Source organism: Rhinolophus sinicus, chromosome 6 (genome assembly GCF_057876585.1).
Source record: "Rhinolophus sinicus isolate RSI-liver-muscle chromosome 6, RSI-T2T, whole genome shotgun sequence".
NCBI classification, from domain to species: domain Eukaryota; kingdom Metazoa; phylum Chordata; class Mammalia; order Chiroptera; family Rhinolophidae; genus Rhinolophus; species Rhinolophus sinicus.
In genome coordinates this window covers 66,710,142-66,716,141 of record NC_142506.1, presented here as the reverse complement: position 1 = coordinate 66,716,141, position 6,000 = coordinate 66,710,142, and positions in this window count along the sequence as shown.

Here is a 6,000-nt window from a genome sequence, read left to right as displayed (position 1 = left end):
TGCACTCACTGGGACTGCAGAGGCCGCGTGAAGAAGCCTTCCTGCCACTCCTTGTAAACACACACCAGATGTGGCTTTGCCATTGGCTGTGTGGCCAGAGTGTGCTTCCCAGGGGCAGGGAGTTGGCCGGATCTGTCCACTTTACACCCCAGCCCACAGCCTGCAAACAGCTGTGCTGGAGGGACTGTCGCCCTCAGCGCCACCCACTGCCGTGCCAGGTTTCATGGATCCTCACCCTTATTTCCCTCTCGGAGAGAAATCAGGCACGCGTTTGTCGTATCAATAGTGTCCTAATTATTGTCACCATGTAGATGAATACTGCACCGTCCACTGGTTTCCAGAGCAACAGTTTTGGTAACAAAGAAATTAGAACTGAGCGGTACCGTCGGTTGCCATGATCGCTCGGTTGCCTTGCTGGTGTGAATAATTGTGTCACTTACCCATTGCTGCATAACAAACGCCCTAAACCTTAGCCATGTCACACAACGAATTGTTTCTTCTCGTCGATTCTGTGGCTGGATTGGGTTGTTTCTTCCTGTTTTACATGTTCACTCTAAGTGACCTCCTTATGTGTTTGGAGTGTCCACAGGGAGTCATTCATTAATTCACCCCTGCATGCATTCATTCATGCATAAGTCTGAACACACCTTCCTCTGCAAAGTCCTAAAATAGCCACTGGGAGAGGGTGAACAGCCAGATTGATTAGACAGCTTTTCTAAACTTAAGGTGCTACCATGGACAGCGCTCTTTTTCTTCAGACCAGCGACAGTGAAAATGTTGGTGATCAAGCAGGATTGAAATAGTGGTGATGTGAATGGACAGAGCAAAGGGAAAGGTGCAGGACAGCCGAGCTGCCCTGGCATGACAACCAAGCCACGCTGGTGCCACTCAGCCCCGAGCAAAGACCAAGTATTAAAGGGAAGTCAGACTTGCTCACTCCCTGATCATGGGAAAACGACTGCCTAGCACGTACGGTGCAGCGTCACACAGCGTGGCATGAATTACCTCCTGTGTGTACTCTGTGCCTTACTCTCAGGGACTGAGATCTTCCATGTGACATCAAGGGCAGGAGACGACCCCACACATGTGTTTGTAAAACAGTTCTGCCTCTATAGAAACATGCTCTTCACAACCTGGTGCCTCCGTTGCCAAAAGTCCTAACTTGGGACTAAAAGAAGATGGTTTTACAGCCCTTTTGGGGAAAGGAAGCAAATTAAATGAGTTGCGTCTTGTGGGAAAGAGCTCGAGACTCTCTCCTCTGTCATCACTTTGATGTGGATTCGATGTGACAACTGAGTGGCTGTAAAAACACATGAGCTTGATGTTAAACCAACATCTGGAAACAGAACAAAGCAGGTGGAGTGCTGTCGGAGGAGCTGGATCCAGGACTATCAGGGTGGTACTTGTACAATTTGTTTATTGTGGGTCCCACGGTGTTTGTTTGCCAAGCACCTTTTGGCAGTGGGTGACATGAAACTCTGACTTAGTTGCCCAGAAATACTAAAATACAGGACTCAGTCTCTATTTGAATTTTTAAACTGGTTTTCAAAGAAATATTTCATCAGAGAAAAAGCAGGAGTAACCTAGGTGATTGTCTCATTTAGCTTTCTCTGTGACGCATCCCCCATTACCTAACCAACCTGCTGTGACAAATGGGATCTTTGTTTACCATCCTAGGAAATTGTAAGTATTTTCACTCTTTTTAGTTTTTGTTCCCTATATAATGGTTTAAACCATTGTATAATTAATGATACTCTATCTCTTCATCATCTTGCCTTGGAAACACTCTGAGCTCAACTGTTTTTATTACTTTATTCACTTACTCAACAATACTTACTGACCATCTACTATAAACGTTTCACTGAGTTAGGAAATCAAAATGCAAGGATAAATCAAAGTTTGGAACCTGGAGCTCAGATTCTGGGGACGGGGAAAGAGGAGGACACACACACACAACCAGAATACATTATAAATACATGTTGTGCAGCGTCATCGAGAGGGTTGGAGGTGGGAAGTTTAAATGCCTCAGTGTACCACTGGATTACAGCTTACATTCCACCTCCGAACTGTGAGTCTGAAACTAGTTTGTGTGTGTATGTGTGTGTGTGTGTGTTTGTGTGACACGAGCAGCTAAGTAAGCCCAGTATGTACTATTTTGAAATTAGCAATTAATACAAAAATTAAAGATGTGTTTTTTAAAAAGCTGGCCATGATATTTATCTTCTCTCTGTATAGCCAAAGCAAAGTGAGGACATCTCTTTAACTTTCATCCCACAGATTACAAAACGAAAGAGAAAGCGAGAGGAATATTCCATATTAGAGATGGAGGAGAGCAGCTCTGACAATTGGCTGTTGTCACCAGTAGGCCCTCAGCTTGGTGGATGGTGAAAACCTGCCTCGCAGGCCTGAGTCCTTGAGCTGTCTGATGATCAGTGAATTGCTAGAAACAGCCGTTCCCATGCAGTGCCAACTATGTGCCAGAATTCGGTCTTTAAAATGCATATCGCTGCAGCAGCCAGTTTTCGACCATAAATACTTTGCAGTTGTAAGGGGGAAACGGTCTTGAAAAGAGGACTCAGGAAGGCTCCGCACAACGAGGGTCCTTCAGCCTGGCGCTCCACTGATGGATGGGAGTGAAGAACCGCTGGGCATCGGTGTGCGGGCTCCTCCCCAGCAGGCCCGCCCCACGTCCTCACCTGCTGCTCCCAGAAGCCCCTCGCTGGGCCTGCTGAGGACAGAACGTGGAAAAGGAGGGGAGCGACGTGAAGTCCTTCTCATTAATTCTCACCACGTCCTTACAATTCCTCAGGATGGACTGAGGGTGGAAGTAACGGGCTGAGATGGGACAGGTCAGGTGACCCAGCCCTGCAACGTGGGGTCCTGGGAACCTTCCGATGGGCTTCGGGCCCCATCAAAGGGGCTGAAGGGACGACTGTGGGTATTTGGGGTGGATATGTGGGAGGTAGATGAGAAAAAGGACCTGGACCTGGCACGGGGCTACGTCTTCGGGATTCTAGCTCTGGTTAAAGCCATCAGCCTCTTCCACACACCAGCCCAAGCTCGGGGCCAGTACTGAGTCCTGCGTCTCCTCTTTTAGACCCCTCTCCCACTTTACCTGAGCTCTGCAGTGCCTCCCCACGGAAGCCCCTGTGACGGCCCGGGGCTCCGCACACACCTGAGAAGAGCTGGGATGTCTTGTCCACATGTGGCATATGCTCGAATGTGCTGCCATCGCTCTGCGTGGCTTCAGCCACTTTCTACGGCTCCCCTCAGACGTTTGGGAGTGGGTGTCTGTTTTCCCTGGAACTTTCCCATAGGACAAAGTGCAGTGTTTTGCACAAAGTGGCTGATCAATTGTCACTGACTCACACACTTGTACGGCTCAGCACTGTTTGATGCATGACTGCATCCTCTTCAGAGGAGTTGTGTGTATTGGTGGTGAAATTCGTTCACTCCCTCAGCACATTTTTACTGAATGCCTTCAAAGCTTCGGGCAGCGTGTTAGGTCCTGGACGTTCGGAATTCCAAGGCATAGTCATTGTCTTTTTAAAAAATCCCTCGTTAGCGGTGGTGCCTGGGGGGCTGGAGTGGCTAGATTAAACAACCATAGCTCCCTGGCAGAGGTGTTAGGTTAGAGGTGAGTACAGAGGGGGGAAAGCCAAGAAGGAAGGGGGACTTGCTGACATCCTTAATTTTCTCCATGGAAGTTGCTGGGAGAATGAGGTAAAGAAAGGTGTTTAAGGCAGAAGGTGGCGCCATGATGCAGTGGCAGGGAGGACAAGTGTGGCTGTGGTGCTGGGCCATCTGCCGTCTGTCTGAGCACGTTTTTTGGAGGGGTCTGTGCTTGGCGTCGTGAATGGAGCTATAGAATGGGGAGCAGCAGCTCACTCGTCTGAAAGTGTTTCCCCAGCCCAGGCGTGAACCCACCTGGATGCTATTCCAGGAAAGCTCTGTTTCCTCCCCTTAGTGAAGGGCGTGGGGGTGGAGGGCAGAGTCACAGGAGGGTGTTCTCTGCTGGTCCTTCCCTTGTTCTTATGACCTATGCCCCTTCCTAGAAGCATATTGGCTTCCTGTTTTTTAGTTCTCTTTCTATTTACATGCCAAGCATCCTCCACTAACTAACCTGGATTTTGTAAGACACAAAAGGATTTGAGTTCTTTACATCTCACCTCTACCATGGTCTATCATTTTAGAAGGCGATTGCTAAGGTCAGTTAATTTTAAACATAATTTTAAAAGCAGAGAATTTCAGAAAATGAGTTAAAAAGGCAGAGGGACTTTTGAGATTTAATGATACTAAAATCACATGACTACTAGCAGCTAAATGCAGATTGGATCCTGGATCCAAAAAAATAAATAAATATATCTATAAAGGACATTATTGGGACAAAGCATATTACTGGGAAATCTGAACATAAATAGTATATGAGATGATAAATTTTTGGATACTAGCATTGTGATTTTAAAAGGAAATCCTTTTTCTTAGAAGATTCTTGCTGAAATATTTAGCAGTAAAGTGTTACAATGTCTACAACCTACTTTCTAAAGTCACAGCAAAAAATGTGTGTGTGTGTATATATATATATATATATATATATATATATATATATAGAGAGAGAGAGAGAGAGAGAGAGAGAGAGAGAGAGAGAGAGATAAGCAAGGGGTAGCAAAGTGTTAAAAACTTGGAGAACCTGGGTGAAGGCTATATGTGTGTTTATTGTACTATTTATTTTTTTCTGATTTTCTTTCGTTTTCAATTTTTTTAAAAAAGTTGCAAAAGTAGTCATTTTAAACATGATCATTTTATTGAAAAGAATTCCTCTAACCCCAAACTTGCAGGTCTTGCCGCTTCTACCAGCCCTTCCTCGCTATCCCAGACCTTGCTGACGCTTCTCCCCTCTCTGCTTTTATTGCCCTGTCAATCTCGTTTCTATTCATGGTCTTATTGCGCCTGCTGGACACTAAGATACTCATGGGTCACATCCTCTGTTGTTTCCTCAGATGTTTGGCCCTGACCCTGCCCGCCTGTGCCCAGCCCAGTGCCAGGTACACAGTGGCCACACATGGATGTTCTCATGACCTACTGGCATCATTGTTCTTAACCCAAACGCCATACCTTGGCTCTTTTCGCACTCAGATTTCTTTCTTCTTTCTCACTGTCTGCAGTGGGTCAAAGCTGCTATTAATTTATTCTCACATTATGTCAGAAAAACAGTGCCAAATCCCTGACACCCTCGTGGCTTATCACATAGCCCCTTGGCACACGTAGTCTAGTCTGTGTCATTGCATTTATCGCCCCCAAATCAAAACCAGTTGCCAAAGTAATGAAGGTCCCTTGGTTTGTGTTGACTTAATCCATGTCAGAAGAGCTTTCGGAGCATAGAAGGATAATTTGACCAGCAAGAGGAAAGCCATAAAAATGATCAAAAAGCCAACAGATATGCTGAGAACACCAAGCTTATTTTACTGAGGATTTATGACCAACTTATCAGAAAACTATTTGGGCCAAGTCTCCATTCAAACAAGTCCCTCAGTAATTCAGCAGAGATTCCAGCCTCTGAGAAAAACAGCCTCCTATAATGAGATACCCTGGCAACCCCTAACTTGCAGCATGTGTAGTCTAATTGTCAACAGTTGTGGACAGCAGTAAATCCAGCTGTTGAATAACCCACTCCACTTCTACCTCAGACCTGCATTACGTTACCTGAGCACGAAGGGCCCAGGGCACCGTCCCCTCTGACATACATGCGTTTTATTAATCAAATCGAGCTTAAATGTTAGACATCCCCCACAGGGCAGCTGTGCCAACTCTGCGGTGTCCCAGCAACAGTGGATGCCACACCACCAGGCCCTGCCTCACGACGCCAGCTGTGCCCCCCCACCCCAGCTCTAGAGGTTGGATTTTATTGACCAAACTCAAATTGGCTTTCCCTCATGTAGGTGATAAAGTGTGGCATCTAGCCACCCATGTCAAATCTATCACTTTAACTTGGACAGCTTG